This window comes from Pangasianodon hypophthalmus, chromosome 24 (genome assembly GCF_027358585.1).
Source record: "Pangasianodon hypophthalmus isolate fPanHyp1 chromosome 24, fPanHyp1.pri, whole genome shotgun sequence".
Lineage (NCBI taxonomy): Eukaryota > Metazoa > Chordata > Actinopteri > Siluriformes > Pangasiidae > Pangasianodon > Pangasianodon hypophthalmus.
Window position 1 is genome coordinate 9701554 of NC_069733.1, and position 18221 is coordinate 9719774.

General features: G+C 37.6%; 1 long non-coding RNA gene across 1 annotated transcript in view; it reads left to right on the top strand.

Annotated features, from left to right (window-relative positions):
* The window catches only part of LOC113537096 (uncharacterized), a 38738-nt gene extending 22474 nt beyond the window's left edge, over nt 1-16264 (top strand). Inside the window, exons 3-4 of the long non-coding RNA XR_003403724.3 lie at nt 10597-10659; nt 15866-16264. This is a non-coding gene — a long non-coding RNA (uncharacterized LOC113537096). The remainder of the gene's footprint in view (nt 1-10596; nt 10660-15865) is intronic.
* Nucleotides 16265-18221: the final 1957 nt, after the last annotated feature.

The window sequence follows — 18221 nt, forward strand, 5'->3', positions numbered from 1 at the left end:
AGCATTACCAGATATTACACTACTTATTTATTTGTCAGATCTAAGACATAGTATGTACCAAGTACGAACAGCTAAAATCATGCAGAAACTCACAAAATAAGTACCTTATGTTGTCTAAAAATGCTATGTATGGTTCCCTCTTTGAGTTACAAAGTTAGGTAAAAATAAAGGTAGTAACAAAGGGCTCCAAATTATCCCTGCGCTTTAGCTTTAGTTAATGCCAGTGGGATGTATTCAGAGTTGGCAACTTAAGTTCAAAAGGTACATCAATATTTGCGAAGGGAATGTTGATATTCAGAGTCGGCTTATGCTGGTGCATCGAGACCTTTTTTCAGTACCATCTACTCCATCACCTTTAACCATAAGCCTTTAAGCCTAAAAAAATCAGGGGATAGAAAATGTGGACTGAAGAAGCAAATCAAGTTTTTTCCTTTGCTGTGAACTGCAATGCGATGTAACATGAAAGTAAGATCCAATTTAAAAATGAAAAATAAAAAAGACTAATACAAGGATATATGAGAAGAAGGCAAGCATTCTAATAAACATCTAGTCTAGTATACTGTCTATAAATTGCTGCATGAATATCTTATAAAATAGCACTTGATCCAGCACATGCTATTTTTTGCACAATGAATTTAAAGTACAGCAGCAAGAAAGTGTGAAGCTTAGAGAGGGCTTAAAAATACTGAATCTGCTATTGTTTTATTTTTTTGTATTATGTGCTGAAAGTTAATTGCGTACACAAGTTAATGTGGCCACGTAATGTGTGGGGGGGATGTAGGCTATTTTATCATGCTTATCATTTGCTAATTAAAAAAATAATGCCAATGATTTTGTTAATTTAATGTGCTCTCTAGACATGCCTAACCAAGCACTCATGTGCAACACTTACAGCTCACTTTAAGTGTGGTTAATAATTTTATCCATATAAAATTCAGTTAAAATATGGCCCATATCTTTAAATGCGACTTCATTCATATGAAATCGAACCAGATCCAGTCATCAGGTTTCATTTGTAGCATGCTGTCAGTGTCTGAGCACTGAGAGAAAAATCTCATTTTCACTTTCCTCTTTCTGGTCATGAAGAGAATTTTGGAGCAAAGATCAGTGGTGTAACATTAGCAGTGTTAGCTACGCTACACCCGAATATGCTTAGCCTGCTCTGAGAGAGATCAGGCTCTGTAGGTGGTTGTGAGAAGAGGACAACTTTGCTTCTTAGGTGCTTTTATTCACTGGATGATTGTATGTAGGATTAGAAATAAAGCAGAGACTGAGAAAACACGCACTCAAACACACACAGAGAGTCTGAATCCATGGGAATGGAGGCTGCTGAGGTTCAAGGTCAAAGCCAGAATAGAGGAGCCTGGGGCTGCATTGTCTGCCGTAGCCCCACACCCACCACACACACACACACACACACACACCATACATCCAGCCCTTGACACACACAGTCCCACATATCTCCATACACAAATTAGTATCTCATGGCACAGCACCCTCTGCACCAGATCTCAGAGTGCTTTGTGTATGTGTGTAAGAGGATGGATGGATACCTGATGATGGATGGATAGATGTTACCCTGACTTGTCCATGACCTAACATGCATGTTTGAACATCTCTAAACACACTGTGCATGCTGTCAGTGCACATTAAAATCCATTTTATGTGTACACACATTTCATGGCCTCATGAAGTCATATAAAAAAAAAAACAGAAACAATAGCCACAGCCGTGTCAGATCGCTAAACAGGCCAGCTAGCAGTGAGAAATGATCTAAGGCCCAGCTGGTGAAAAGAGAAACCGCGACTAGGCCCGAGGAAAGAGGCAGTGATTAGCTCCTTTGTTGGAGGTCTTTTGAGCTTCATTGGTTTCAAAGAAAAGACGTCTGATGAGTCCATCCAAGCTTGGCTGAAACTTTGTATGGTAGACAAACTAAGTTATGGTGGTCCCCCTTGTGTGAGGCTGTATAGCAGAAAGATACAGAACGCTCGCACATATGGTCAACTGATTTCAGGACCCCACAAAAGCACTTTCTCATGTGCTTGTTATTGTGCACACTTGACAGAGCAAATACTATATATACACTCATGAATAAGCATGCTTTGTGAACAACTTACTCTTGCTTTACTTACTGGTAATTACTTTGTCTTGTCTGTTGCTTATTATATATTGTAGTTCCATTTCATACTAAGTTTAGTTTAACATTTAAGAGATACACAAATATAGTAATACTGAAACACTGCCTAGGAATTGTGTATTTATAATGCAGTATAAATGCATTCATAGTATATTATATAGCATGCATAATACCATATAATGTCTAAAATGGTTGGATAATAAGTAGTTATCATAACATGGATACCATTTATAAAGCATTTTTATAAAGTCAGGTAACATAATGAATTATACAGTATGTTAGTAAGAATATTATGTACACTAATCGACAGTCTCTGTTATAGTATATGTTATAATACATCATAACATACACCTCTGTTTTTTCCTTGAAACCTTATTCACACTTAATTTTTTTTTAAAAGGTCCCCTTATTTAAAGCCTGCTATGACCTGGCTTAATTGTGTTATATGTTATGTATGTTATAACTCCTGTGCAGATATATGGCTAGAACAGTAACACTATCTATTAAAGTCTTATCTATAATAAACTATGAACATGGTCATATCATGTTATAATGCATTCATAAGCCATTATACACACTGTTAGAATTCTTCATGAAAATGTATAACACTATATAGCATTATGCATTAAAATTTGTGCTCATAACACATTATACCAGCAAGCCAAACTTTGAGCAGTTTATAATGAGAAGATATAATGGTGATATAATATGTTATAAGCACTACTTATAATACATTCTTTTAACAATTTATAAATGTATTATAAACAATGCTACAAACTGTAAAGCCTTTTCAGAAATAATTAGAATGATGTGTATAAAGCATTATAACATGTTATGAATATATTCATAAGTGATTACAAATGTCATTATAGACATGGCCTTAACAGAAAGTGTTACTGATACAACAGTAGTACCTGCTTTGTTCTTATGAACAGATATTATAATGTATTATAGAGCATGACCTTATAAAGCTATAACTACTTATAAGCTTATGTCAGGGGTTATAAGGTATTATGTATGCTACATAAGATTATAAATGCATTTATAGTACATATGAACAGAGAATTCATAAAGACTATTAGCAGTAAAAAAAAAAAAAAAAAAAAAAAAAAAAAAGCCTCTTCCATAGAGCTATGGTGTATAGGAAGATTTGTTCAGGTCCCCAAGTTTCAGCATCTGAGCTGAGTTTAATTGTTTTTTTTATCAGCCTGAGAAGGTCTCAGCATCAGCATGTGATTCCCTCCAGCCAGGCCCCAGTAACTGAGCCAGGCTCCAGAGAATGTGTTCACTTTGCAGCCAGCTCGAGCCACGTCCATTTCCAAACCTGCCATGCATAACATCTTTATTGTGCCCCAAATTGGAGCTGAAAGCAAACAATTGGGCGAGGTATAAGTAGTGGAAGGTGTCTAAGAGATTGCTGGGAAAAAAGAGAGTCAGTTTTTCTCAAGTAAAAGTACTTCAGATCAATTAAGATGTCAATGTTAACAGTAATGTGATAACAGTGTATTGATTAATGGGAATGCTTTAAATGGCTGACACAAATGAAACTTCATAAAAGCAGAATATGGAGTGAGTCTCTAAATGGATTTTAAATGATTTTTTTTTTCTCTGACTGTCCAAATCTTAAAAATGTAAAATGACTGAAAGTATGTGGGCAAACACTTTCCTCTCAGGCAATGACTCAGGCAAAGAAATGTGATTTCTTTTGATAAAGGAGAGAAAATCATCAATGTCAAGTTCAAGTTCAGTATGAAGACTGAAAGACTGAGCAACCCACCCAATGAGGAAATACCCCCACCTTCCCCCTCACCCCAAAACCCTCGGCTGTCTAAAGCTAAAATCTTTGAATCTTGGTCAAAGGAGTACATAAATTCCCCCAGGCTAACCTGCTGTGGGCCCTAGCATGTGGACTTTTTTAGAGCGATGTCATGGCAGGACACTATCTCAAGGATTTAGATCTGGTGTTAAACCCCCTCTGGGGGTGGTTTAACCATGGGCTAAGCTACACACACTTTCTCACTCTTTCCTTTTCCTATTCCTGATCATTTTTTGTTAATGTCTATTCCTTTGCAAAGCACAATCAAAGAAATGACAGAGAGATTTGTAAGTTGTAATGAGTTATGAAGGAAGGAACAAACTGTGTGTGTGTGTGTGTGTGTGTGTGTGTGTGTGTGTTAGTCACTGTGTGAGCTGAGGGGAGTGGTCTGTTCATAGCACAGACTGGAGAGAAGAGCTAGCCCACATCTCTGAGAGCCTCAACAAAAGGCCGTCTCTGTCCATTGTGTACGAGCTGTTTTTCCCACGAGAGGCCCGTCTGGCTGAAAAGGGAGTGTATCAGTTTCCCCTGACATGGATGTTTATTCATCTTGTGGCCAACCGTGCTGCCAGCTCAAAAGGATTCACCTTACGGTTTTTGATGTGTTTGACACACACAAACATAGAGACACACATTTTTTCAGGCTTGGGGGTGTAGGTGAAAATAAAAGACACTGGGATACGGAGTTCTGTGAGTGTGAGCTTTGTCCACGATGGAGGTGACAGTATCTAGGCCATGCATACATCTGCTACATTGGATAGAGCATTGTTATTGAGGAATAAACCTAAATAATAAACAATAAGTTGGGTAGGTCCTGAGTAGGTCACAAACCTGATCTTATAGTTGTATTAAGACCATAGTTCAGAATCTGTTCCAACCATTGAGCCATGTTAGGCTAGTAACTCACCAAGCCATGGGATATCAACTGGTGGACCGTGGTCCAGATAGGAAACCAGCAAAGCATTTCAGCTGACCAAAGTGAGTTCTTGGAAAATACTGTAGCAGAGCTGATAAATGTATGAAAAAAAGGCTGTAGTTCAGCGATTCTAGTTTTGAACCAGTAGCTTCTGTAGCAGATCCTCTGTTACAGTTTATCCAATGACACGCATTCATGTAAATGTTTTAGCTGAAAGCAGCTCATCGGACCAGACACTAGCTACAGGGTTAAAGACATTAGCTCAGAAAGGGGAGAGTTTTCACAGACTTTCATGACATGGTTAAATATTAAAAGGTATCTGCTCTCCAGACCTGCCTGATCCATCTTGATGACCTACTTCTGGTTGGAGTTCTCACCAGTTGGAAATCACTCACTGTTGCTGAGGATGGCTCCACATGGACAGCCTAAAGATCAATGAGATTACTGAGGATGGTACCACTTAAAAACCATGAAGATGGCTTTGGACTGCAACTGATACGAACAGTCTTGCTATGATAGCTTAGGACTACAATTGCTATGATAACTTTAGGACTGCAATTCCCACAAACAGTTTTGCACTCAAGTCTCCATAAGTGAACAGTTGATAATGTCAACAAAATAGACTTCATGTGAAAACTATAATGAATTTCTTGTTTACACAATTGCACTTTATGACCATGTAGTACACAGTTATAGAAGGGATTTATTTATAATTGCATGATCCGTTGTCACCCAGATGAGGATGGGTTCCCATTTGAGTCTGGTTCCTCTCAAGGTTTCTTCCTCATATCATCTCAGGGAGTTTTTCCTTGCCACCGTTGGCTCTGGCTTGCTCATTAGGAATGAATTTCTGAATGTGCAAGTTTACAGTTTATATCCTGTATTTATATATTTCTGTAAAGCTGCCATGTGACAATGGCCATTATTAAAAGTGTTATACAAATAAAATTGAATTGAACTGTTGTAGCCATTCAGTCATGCTAGTTGCTTATCCAGACCTTTGTAACTGGACCTTTACAAATTTTAGTTGAATACCCCAGGACTAAGCCATTGTGGTAAAGGAACGTGATGTCATGAGCAATTTGTACAAATTCAAACAATCAAGGACAGAGTGCTTAGATACTAATAAAGTCTTTAGAAAAAGTACAAATTACATTAGCCCTGCCCTAACCTTAACCTCGCTGTGTGAATTATTACAAATTGCAAATATGGGACCATGATGATTAAAGGTGTTTGTGAAATAAGATTTATTGAGAATGCTCAAATAAAATATATAAAAAATTCCACATAATACTGGAAAACAGTTTTCAAATACATTGTGAAAGTTTTGCTAAGGATAAACAGGATAAATATTTTCTTTTAATCCTGCTGGATCTGATGACTTCAAATAAATTCTTACAAGGAAACATCCTAAAACCTGTTCTAACAAGACATAGAATATTACAGCTGTTTTGTAATAACAATATTAGTGCGGAAGTCAATCCAAAATTGGTAACATAATCCTACATCCAGATGGTTATATGGCTTAAATGATGTGACAGTTCTCTGACTCTTGGAACAACAATAGTTTAGGAGACAGAAGGGTCAAAACAAACTTAACACAGTGAACCCATCTTGAATCGGAGACTGCCATTATCGTCTAAGATAACTCCACAATCCCCTTCTCTCCTGTCTCTCTTGACCCTGTGTTAGACAATCAACAGAACTTGACGACCTGGCTGCAATGTTGAGACTCATTTTGAAAGAGCTCCATTGTCACCATGTAACAGGATGCCACAGGACTTTTGGAGCTGAAAAGCTTTTTTTCCCCACTTTCTTTCCCCCCATTTTCTAGTACAGCATCAGCTGGGAAGGTCAGCATTCTTTTATTCCTATCCTGTGTTTAAACATTTCATTCTAGGAACATATTTTGAGGTATTTAACATACTATTTATTCCTACATTAAAAAAGACAGAGGAAAAGTTGATAATGCTTAGCTTAGTATGAGGGCCTGGGTTTAACCAGTAGCTCTTCTTCCAACTAATTTGAAAACCAAAGAAATGTGTCCTGCTTGTTAGAATTTTCAGAAAATTTGCATGATATTACGTTGTTTTAAACAGCAAACATCTAGCTAATTTCATGACATGCTAACATCCTCTTTCATTCTGGGACTGAAAGCTAACAGTCCACCATTTCCATGCTAGCCTACTGAAGCTTATCCGCATATTTGTCTTTCTAGTTTTGAGGTTCCACAGCAGGTGTGTCAGGTGGCAGACTTGTCTGAGACAAAATCATGGTTTTTAGTGTGAAAGCAAAGAGGCTGCTGTCTCTTAGCCTGTGTGTGAGCGAACTGTCAGGAATCACATTTTAGCGGCTTGTTCGGGTCACACTGGCAGAGCAGCTTCATGTTCTTTCACTCGTGCCCTGCCTTTCTCTTCCAGCGTTTGTCTTCCTTTTCCTTTCAAATTCGGTCCTTCTTGCACTCATTTTGGCAAACCCATGTTTGCTTTCCCAAGATGATATTGCTTGATTGGCAGGTGCAGGAGGTTCATTTCTATTAACATGAAGACTTCAGATTTGTAATTAGGTCTGAGTAGTCCACACGTCATCCAATGCATGAGAAAATATGTCACATATTCAATGTAGAATGTATTTGAAGGGTGGAAATGTTATGGGTGGAGATTTCCTTGAGATCAATTGCATGCTTATTCATGCTTATTGTATAAGAAGAGAACAAAAATCTCGTCTTTTAAACACATTTTTATAATCGAATGTCAGTAGCTTGTTAATGTGCTGTTTTAGCATTGATGTATGTAAATTAGCTATCCTTTTAATGAGTGTATCCATATTGTCTGTTTTCAAGGCACTTACGATTACATTAACCCTCTCCGCTGTGCTTGATTTTTCATTGCGGCGGACGACAGACATGCAAATAGCCGCATCACATTATGCAAGCTCTTTTTGTCTGGTAGGCTCGCGCAGAGATTTCTGTGTAGCCATCTGTGGTCTTTCTCTTTGGAAACGTGAGAAACTGGGCGCATTTGCATAAGAATAATTGACACTTCAACCCTCCAATCATGGAGGATTATTTTTAGCGTATGCGTTCGAGAATGGTGCTTCCATCTTGGATATACAAAAGAGGCAAAAAGAGGAGCAGACACAAGCTTGAATATTAACCCTTTATGTTTTGTCCTTTCTCTCTACTGAAGGTACATGATGGTGATGAATGTGATCATGATGTTTTTACTACTGTGACTTGTATAATATATTTTACTGCACTTGTAAGAATTTTCTGTAAAAGGGCTGAATGATGGTAATAAAAATATCTATGCAAGAGTTATTGCCTCTGGTTTGTGTGTGTGTGTGTGTGTGTGTGTGTGTGGCCTACATGGTATATGTAACTGCAAGTGCTGTTTTTGTAGAGAACAGCCTCACTGTTAAATTATTTATAATAGCTAATGAAAAGAATCACTTCTGGATGAACTGTGGTCTGAACTCCACATGTCCCTAGATACACACACACACACCTACACCCACACACACAAACATACACACACGCATGCACGCCTGCATGCACACACATACACACACATGACGCACACCAAAATTTTAATCACAGGGCTTATAAAAATACATTAAAAGAAAAGAAAAGGTTAAAAAAGAAACAAAAAACAAACTATTGTAACAGTCATGTAGAGAACAGACGATTTAATTGTGTCCAAAATGTTAATTGTGCTTTTAAAAAGTGTTGCTAATTTTATAGTAGTCCACCATTAGGTTTTATAGGTAACCCCACAGCCTTGGTTCTATTGTGAGTAATCTATTAGGAGGAAGGGCCATTTTCTCCTTCTTTAGATAACCATGAGTTAATTTACACACATATAAAAGATTGGAGCCTCTGGCACAAAACAAGGATGTGTGACTACCTGTGTGGGTTTCTGTGTGCGTGTGTGTGTGTGTGTGCCCAAATGCATGGCCTCACCCGTCTTGTAGGGTGGCGGAGTCGAGGTTTATCCAGATCTCCATGGTAACGATCCAGCCTGCCAAGGCGATAGCAAACTATTGGTGCCCAGGGCAGAGCAGGCAAAGAAAAAGAGATAGAGAGAAAGATTTAAGGGGGGTTGCATGCATATCTGCTGTCTCTCCATTGTCCCATGTCCTGATCACATTAAAACTGAAAACCTGTATTGACGATGAGACTGTTTTTTGTCTTTTTTTCCCCAGGGAGACAGTGTTTTTTTTTTTTTTTTTTTAAATTCACATTCACACACACTCACTATCTTTTCACTTATGGCGTACAATATCAACAATAAAAGCTTACATATTATTATTATAACTGTAATAACTGTCTTTGCTGGTACCTTGGAGTATATCAGAGATAAAGTAATGTGTTTATAACCTAAATTGCCTACCAAATGACATAGCAGGTTGTACCTGATCAAACCACAAAATGCAAAGGCATAGGACTGGAGCATTATATATTCTTTACACATTTATGTATCTTGTAGTCATGTCATTAGAATGAATACATTACCACAATGTGTGGTAGGTGATCCAAACAATGCCAACAATCTCATCTCGTTCCTTTTAAAAACTGAATGTGGCTCAGTGCAGTAATATTTTGATAATAATATACTATTAGATTCCACTCGTAGTTTTCACTGCAATATTGTAGGGGTAGAAACAACAAGCTGGCTGACAGAACTTACAATAAATGTGTTTTCTATTTCCTTGTGTGCGTTTATGGGCATTCTCTTACATGTGTGAGCCTCTAGTACATCTATATCAGCCAATTCCTTCTCTCGATAGCAGTTAGCACTGAATTAGTTTTGTTAGACATTCAACTGATTGCATTAATTAAATGATGGTCCATGGGTAATTACACATCAATTGTCTGATTCACATTTGGTAGCCAGAGCTGAGCTGTTTGCTCTTATTTGATATAAATAAAATGATTCCTTCAGTTGTATTTAGTTAGTATTTGGATAAGAAGTGATATTGAAGTGGTGTGACATTGATAGCGTACATCAGTAAAACCCGGGTTGGAAGAAATTGTACAGGAAAATACCATTTTAGCATCAGGGTCTCCATAGGCAGATGTAGAATTTGGTCCCAATGGATTTAAAAATATCACGGTGATGATAGATTTTGAATGTTACAGCCCCCGTTGAGCTGCTCCAGCCATTTTAGCATTTATTTCTGACCACAAAAAATAGCAACTGGGTAATAATAGGAAAAAACTGCAGTATACCAGCATTATATCAATAAATTGCACTGCATGAAAATGGAGCTCCAAGTCTCTTGTTGTTGGCATGTGTGATCATTAATAGCCACATCCGTACAAAAGCAGTTACTCTGACACGACTCAGGAGATGATCAGCCACTGGGTCACAGGTCATGACACACACATACACTGACAAACAAACGATCCTTGGAGAGCATATTTTTAACCAGAGTTAAGTGTAAAGGCTAATGTACCCCCTTAAAGTGCATTAAATGATTTATAATAGCTGAAACTGTTTCAGTGTACCTCGGCTGTGAGGGGAGATGCAGAATGCACGCCGTGCTGCACTTTGCTTATATATTGTTAGATGTGTGGTGAAAGCATGGGTTTATCTACCCTGGCAAAAAGGATATATGTGGGAGGAAAAGTAGGTCAAGATTAGAAGGTTTGATCTGATTCAACTGGCAATATGGAGCCATCTGCAGTTCTTTCATCTGACATGCTACTGTTTATTCTTATTCCAGGTGAGAAGAGATGGGAGATGGGGTCAAAGAAGAGATGGATTGCTCACTGTGCTGAGAGTAAAGGTTAGTATGAGATATTTTTCATTCATGTTAAATGAAGTAAAGGGTCATACTTTGGGTTACTAGAGAGCCATTAGAGGAATAATTAGTCTCCACAGTCTTTATGTGCTTAAAATTGTATAAAAAATTTAAGAATGTGAGCCGTGCCACCAGTGCTAAACATTCTTGTCGCATCTACACTGACTTGTAGATACTTTCTACTATTAGACCAGTGGAATCACATTTGCAATCAGTGTGTATTATTTGTCAAAAAATTCTGTTACCTTGGTTGAATATGTGCATAAACATTGCTACTTGTACTGTACGTTACACCTGCTCTCACTATCTTTTCACTTATAGTGTACAATATCAACAATAAAAGCTTATATATTATTGTTATAGGTTTGTAGTCAGTGTTCATGTTTACACCAACTATTCTCCCACTGTCTCATTGCCAAGCTAAACTGTCTTTGCTGGGACCTTGGAGTTTTTCTGAGATTAAGTAATTTGTTTATAACCTAAATCGCCTACCAAATGACAAATAACTGCTGCCAATTCCTGAGACTTTTACTTCTTGACCCTAGTGCACAATTACTAGCATGATTTCCTAACCTAAACAGATTGTATCAGAACTGATAATGGGTCCACTTGATTATTTATGTCATATAGTTCACATTAACACGTTAGTTTATAGAATAATGTATATCATTAGGGCGGGCCATACATTGTGCTGAAGTGGGCTATTTATTAGCAGTATGTGAAGAAACTGCCACGCAAGCCAAATGTGGAGGACTACTTAGTTTAATAGAAACACTCAGCACAGAGTAGAAGTTTGATCACTGAGGACAGGGGGTGTGCCATCTAACAATAGCTAGTCAGGAAGTTTGGTCTGAGTGTGTGGATCACTTTAAGGTGATGGAAAGTATGTGAACACAGGTCACACTTAAATTTGTTACGTGCTTTGTGCTGAGTCAGCTCCAGGGAGACAATGATGAAACACTCAATGTTGCTGATCTTTGATCAGACTGTGTTAGATTATGTTTTTCTCTCTATCTCCAAAGGAACTGTACAGTCTGTAGCTGGCAATTTTAAAGCATCCCATCAGACTGGAGTACTTTTTGTTATTGTGTAATCATTACTATAGTTGGTTATATGAAAAATTGCTTCTGCAAAATCTGTTGAAACACTAAAGCGGCTAAGATTTGGAACCATGTCAAGAGGCAAAAGTGGAAACCAGAGAGCACTACATTTGAGGAAACAGGTCAGATTTATAAGAATGAACTTCGAGCCTGTTTTTCAGAAACAAGTATAAAATTTTAAGAGCATAGAATGTTTTCCTCTCCATGGAGGACTATTATTTTACAAGCCACAAGAAACAGATCACTTGAAAGAATATGTACAAATGAAAAAAATAATAATTTTGAAATGAAATCATAAGAGAAAGTACAAACAATCAGCACTTCATACAGTCAGGAGTTTTGTTATGAAATTGTGGTGGTTGTACTTAACCTTTTATATATACTGTATATAAACACTCAAATATATAGATATATTTTAGAAATATGCTAATTACATCCCAGTGACGGTGGCACGGTTGCGTGGTCGCTAAAATGGTTGCGTTGCATTGTGAAGTTGTGTGTGGTCTCCTTGTGTTCGTGTGGGTTTCTTCCAGGTTCTCTGGTTTCCTCTCACCTCCCCAAAACATGTAGGTGGATTGGCTATGCTAAATTGCTCCTAGGTGTGGATGAGTGTGTGAATGTGTGTGTTCATGGTGCTCTATGATGGACTCGCGTTCCATTCAGGGTGTATTCCTGTCTCATGTTGAATGTTCCCGGGATAGGCTCCAGATCCACCGCACCCCTGTCTAGGATAAAGCACTTACTAAAGATGCATGAATGAACTTTTTGTTTAGACCTCATTGAGAGCCAATAATTTATGGCACAATATCTTAAAATCACTGAATTTTCAGAGAGAACCTTATAATTCCAAGGTCTAGAATTCCTGATTAACAGGCCAATTCTGCATATTCACCAGTTTTACATTAATTCCTGCTATCAACTTAAGATATACACACAATAGTCAGTTTATTAGCTGTTACATTCACCTTCACTTTAGGTACCTTTAAGCTTTATGTAAGCTTTTATAAATTTGTTACACAGAGATCCCAAGTTTTAAGAGTTATCTCTTAAAACTTGGAACTAATCTCAAGGCATTTGGGTTTAGATCTTATTTTGTTGTTTATTATACAAGTTTTAGCCAGAACTCCACTTCTCTACAGTATTTAGGACTTTTTGTGACTTCTGTGGCAGCAGCATTGTAGGTAACCAAATTTTAAGCTTTGTGTGGATGTTTGTGAATGTTATTATGTAGATCAGAATACAGGGCCACAAATGATAAATGGTCTGTTTAGACTGAACCGTTTCAGAAAGCAAAAACACCGCTAGCATCTTGCTAATGCCATGTGCGTCTCTGTAGTTTCCCACAGACATCTCTGCTGATCTCGCATATTTTCCTTAGTGCAATGTAGTTATGTGGAAACCTAATACAGTAATACTCTTGTAGAGGACTGTTGAAGGAGGTGGGAGTGAAATTCTATCAATTCTCTTTCTCGCTTATGTGAAAACAGGATGATCGAAATTAACAGAAGGCTAAAACGCAAGACACTCCCAGACCAATGTTGCTCACATAAAAAAGGAAATGTCTTATCAGGTTATAGGGACGGTAAGAAAATCCATGTGAGAAGACTCAGGGCGCAGTGGAACAAAAGTGCAACCTGAAATGGGGAGGACACCTGTCAGCCATTATTGTTCCCTCTTTGTTGACAGTGAATACACGGCATCTTAAGACCTTTGAGATCTTTTTCATTCCTCAAAGCAGCGAAGTTTCTGAATGCATCTCTTATGATTAAGTTCTAGGATGCATGATTTATGTATGCATGCGTTTCACATGTGTGGAAAGTTGAATAGAACATTTTTTGCACAAGTCAAAGTGACATGATATGAGGTACAGTATTATATGATTTAATTGCATCTGGAAATTTTTTTGTTAATTTATAGTAGCTGTGCAGTATATATACAGTATATATTTTTGCAGCAATGTGTTGAATTAGTAGCGACACTAAACAAAAACAGTAAAACGATCTTAAATAGTGAAATATATAGTCTCTGGGGTTCCCAAGTTCAGAGATTTTTTAATGAATGCTATTAGACCTTAGAAATATGATCCTTGAGACATTTGATATATATGGCCCCTGGCTTACAGAACAAACCATTTAGACAGAGTTAGAGTAGAAGTGCGGGTTGGCGAAAAAAGATGGCATCAGCATGGTTTCATTGAAAAAGTCATAAAAACAAGACAGATTGTGTGGAAAGTTACTGAGGTTTTATATTTAAAATGAGATATTCTTTGCACTTCTACCTTCACTTATTACTTCATTGATGAAATTCACTAAAATTGTTCTTGCTAAAGGAACAAATAAAAAAAAATCACTTGGGCTTTTGATATACCTCATACTGGTGCTCTAGCTAGCCATAATGTAGCAGTTAGCAGTGTTGGAGACTTGAGTCACATGACTCAAATCACAAATTTGCAACTCAACTTGACATAATTAAAGACAACTTGCAACTTGACATTGACTTTGACATCAGTGACTTGTGACGTCACTTGAACTCGAGCCCTTTGACTTTGAAAGATTGATACATTTTCAAAACCAAAAATTATATATTATACATTTAAAAGTGTGCAGTGAATCTACTTTCATTTTTTCAGCAAATCAGCGTCAGTCTTCATTTCCAAGGTCAACGTTCAACCAGTCCGACAGCCAGTCAATCAGCATGAGACAACGACAAACCTGAAAGACCTCTCATTCCCCAATGATAGGGGCACTTTAATAGCCATCGCTTACCAAGATAGTAGCCTTCGCCTACAGAGATTGTGTTGTTTACAACAACAAATGGGCTGCAATATGAAGAACCTGTGGTTCAAGAATATCAGATGCAAAAGCGACAACTTCAAATTTCGTTCGGCATTTGATGTTACACAAAGCAAATCCCAAAGCAAAGGCAAATTGAACTGAGATAGATGGACACCCTTAGTGAAAATAGATTAAACCTCATCACATGTGAAAATGAATGGAAATAGTCAAAGTTATGTGTCTTTTAAATACCCATATATTTCCACTGAATTATAAAGTTTGTGTAGAATGTTACGAACACCATTTTTAAAAAAATCCTGCATGATTTGTATAAATGTAGTGTACTAATTATTATTGGCCTTAAACTTGGTAAAGAGCACATTATGACTTGTTTAGGGCTCAAAACTTAAAGTTAAGGACTTGACTTGGACTTATCATTCTTGACTTGATTGAATGCCAAGACTTGAGACTTGAGTCACTGCAAAACAATGACTTGGTCCTACCTCTGGCAGTTAGCATATAAGACACCCATCAGTTGCAATTAGAGTGAATATTCATTAAATATGTTTAATACAGGTGTAATACAGTCTTTATTTAAACTGGTACAAACATTTAAAGCGATGACATTTTAAATTACATTTCTTACAAATTACATTCACAAATTACACATTTTTTTAACAAAAACAACTATTTTGAATTTTTTAAATGCACTTATGCTCTGTCTAAAACAGATAAACAAGTAAATAAATTAAAGACCTGGTTGTATGTCAATCATTTCCCAATTCCCAATTCCCAATTCCCACCCACCCACCAGCTCTCACCTATCATACAACAGCTGCCAACTGAGGAGGTTGAAGGCTAACATGCTTCCTCTGAGAAACATGAAGTCAGCCAACTGCATTTTTGCGAACTGCTGTTCAAGGTGCTGCATCACAGGGCTGCGTGACATACTCAGAGGAAAACTACCGTCTTCCACATACATCAGCACACAGATGCTTAAAACCATTCTAAATGGTTCTATAGTTTGTTCCTCAGGAAGCCTTAAAAGTTCTATAAAGAACCATGTAATATCGAGCTCAGAAAAACAATCTTATATTTTAAAGACTCCGTGTAGAACCCTAAAGGTTCCATCTAGCACATTAAAAGCTTTACTATTTGTCAATTTGGGGGAAATCCTTAAATGTTTCCTACCAGAAAGGGTTCCACAGAGAACATTTTTAGGTAGCTAAGAACCCTTAGCTGTTCAGGAAGCCTTGAGGAAAGGCTTATTGATGTAAAGGCTTATTTGTAACTGATATTCTCTCTTCTCATCCTCAGGTATAGAGCATCCATGGATGACAACTTCAACCCATTTATAGATATGGCCTGGATCTGAGGGCCACATCTTCAGCTTTGTCTAGATGGATGGATTGTCTTCTTTGAGAGTTTTCTGGATTATGTTTATACATTTGTGGAGTGTAAACCATATACAAGAGCAGCTGGAACTGGAATAAATCCACAATGGCATCTGGAATGACAAAAGATACATGACTTGAATGCTGTATACAAGTGAATTCACTATGCAAAATATGATTTTACTGCCTTCTCCTTGTACAAATATTTTGGATCAAAAATTACTTGAATATGTTTGCACTATGAAGTTTATTTATACAATAAATTGTTTATTTTTCTAGAAGGACATTTGCAGTGTGTGATTTGTTTCTCTGAATTGTAGATGATGGAATTTATAATATGGTGGATATTAAAATGATCAGTCTTAGGTCGACTGAAATGGTAGACATGGCTCAATCATTATTTCACCAAGAGAGTGCTGCACTTAGAGTTATTGTTACATTCCTATAATTTAGTAGCTACTGTGATTCCTGTTGGTTTGAAATCTTAGTGAGGTAACAGTCACAGCTAAAAGGGTCCATATCGTATTTGTTTATACATTCCCATTTTACTTAATGTTGCCTCTCTGTTGGTCACGTGGTTCCATAGCATTGCAGTCATCTTTGATTGACTGACCTGTTAGTGGTGTTATGATAATTACCATACATACAGTGTATATATGCAATATGACATTTGCTCTACCTTCTAGCCTATGCAGTAGGCAAATAAATCATAAGAAATAATGATTTTATAAATAGAATTTACATTAAGAAATAAAACATGTCTTAGGCTTATTCTGACACCCACAGTGTGCTGCCGAGATTTGATTGACATGGACATATCACATATGGCAATAGGATTTCAGTCCATGATGGAATTTTATTGTCTAGCTGCACTTTTTGTTCCCTCCCAAAAATGACACTTTTGACAAATCATAATGAGAATAAGTTAAGCCAAGGAGAAAATCCAAATTCACAATTCAGGAGTAATGTAAGTGTGCCATTTGCACGGAATTGCATCAGGAAGAGGTTCAGACACTCAGAGCCGTGTGTCTTGAGGTAGGACGAGACCAGATCAGACATTCTACCCTCTCCTTCTGTGTCACACAGTGTGTATCACATGGGAGCCTTGCTGTACACCTGAGCACAAAGCCAACCATTGTGTGTGTGGAACTGTGGGCCTGACCTCAGAGTCATGTGACCAGGCTCCGGCCAGGTGTTGCCTGAATCTGGAACACTGAACAGCTTCATTCTCATGACTAAAAGGGACAAAGAGATGTAAGCGGCATGATAATGAACCGTGAGCGACTGGAACAAGTGTGTGTGTGTGTGTGTGTGTGTGCGTGCTTCTGTGTGCTTCTGTGTGCCTTTCTTTCTGTACGATTTAATACCCCACCAAAAAACCAGCTTAGTCCACACTAAATGTACTTGACTTTTAATGAAAATAATACCCGTACATTCAAGTTGCTTTGGTCAGATAAATCTTTCTGCAATCCTGTAAATGAAAATAAGGACAACTTCAAAATGACTGGCAGTACCTTAATCACATTAAGCAGCCAGACTGAGGGATGTCTCTCGTCAATCTCTGATGATTGATGTGCCATGTTCAGTTATGAATCACAGATTTAGAGCAGATCTTCCCAGAACTGGTGCTGGGTAGCCCCAGCACAATTGGATTGAGCCAAAAGCATGTGAAACCACAAAATGCCAGAGAAGCCTTGTAACAGAGTCACTTAGGATTGATCTGAAATAAACAAGAAACAAAGAGACCAAATCATTTTTTTTTCTCGGGTGACACTTGAATTTGCACAAAAAAGAAATAAACCGAAAAAGCTTTTAAGGCCAAAGTAAGTGACCTTGGAAGGCTTGGGAGAGGTATTTAACTTTTAAACTCCATTACCTATTGCAAGAGTCAGTTCTGGGTTCTTTTTTTTTTTTCTTTTTTTTTTCAGGAAAAAGGAAAGCACAGTGCAGTATTTCACTTTTATCTCCAGATAGCAGGTCTTTGTGTTATCTTATTCTTATTGGGAAAGAGGGCAGAAAAGTGAAAGAGGGAGAAAAAAAGACTTTAAGGCAACCTGCACTCCCTGTGGACGCCGAGATACCAAACACCTCCATTCCAAACTTTTCCAACTTTCATGCAAGAGAAATGAAGCCCTGTTGTACTGTAAGAGAATCTGTTTTTTCACTTCAGCTACAGACAAACAGTAGGATGTGTTAGAACAGCCGAGAATATGCCATTGAAGCGGGGACCATTTGTGTATGTGTGTGTATGTGTATATGTGTGTGTGTGTGTGTAGGCA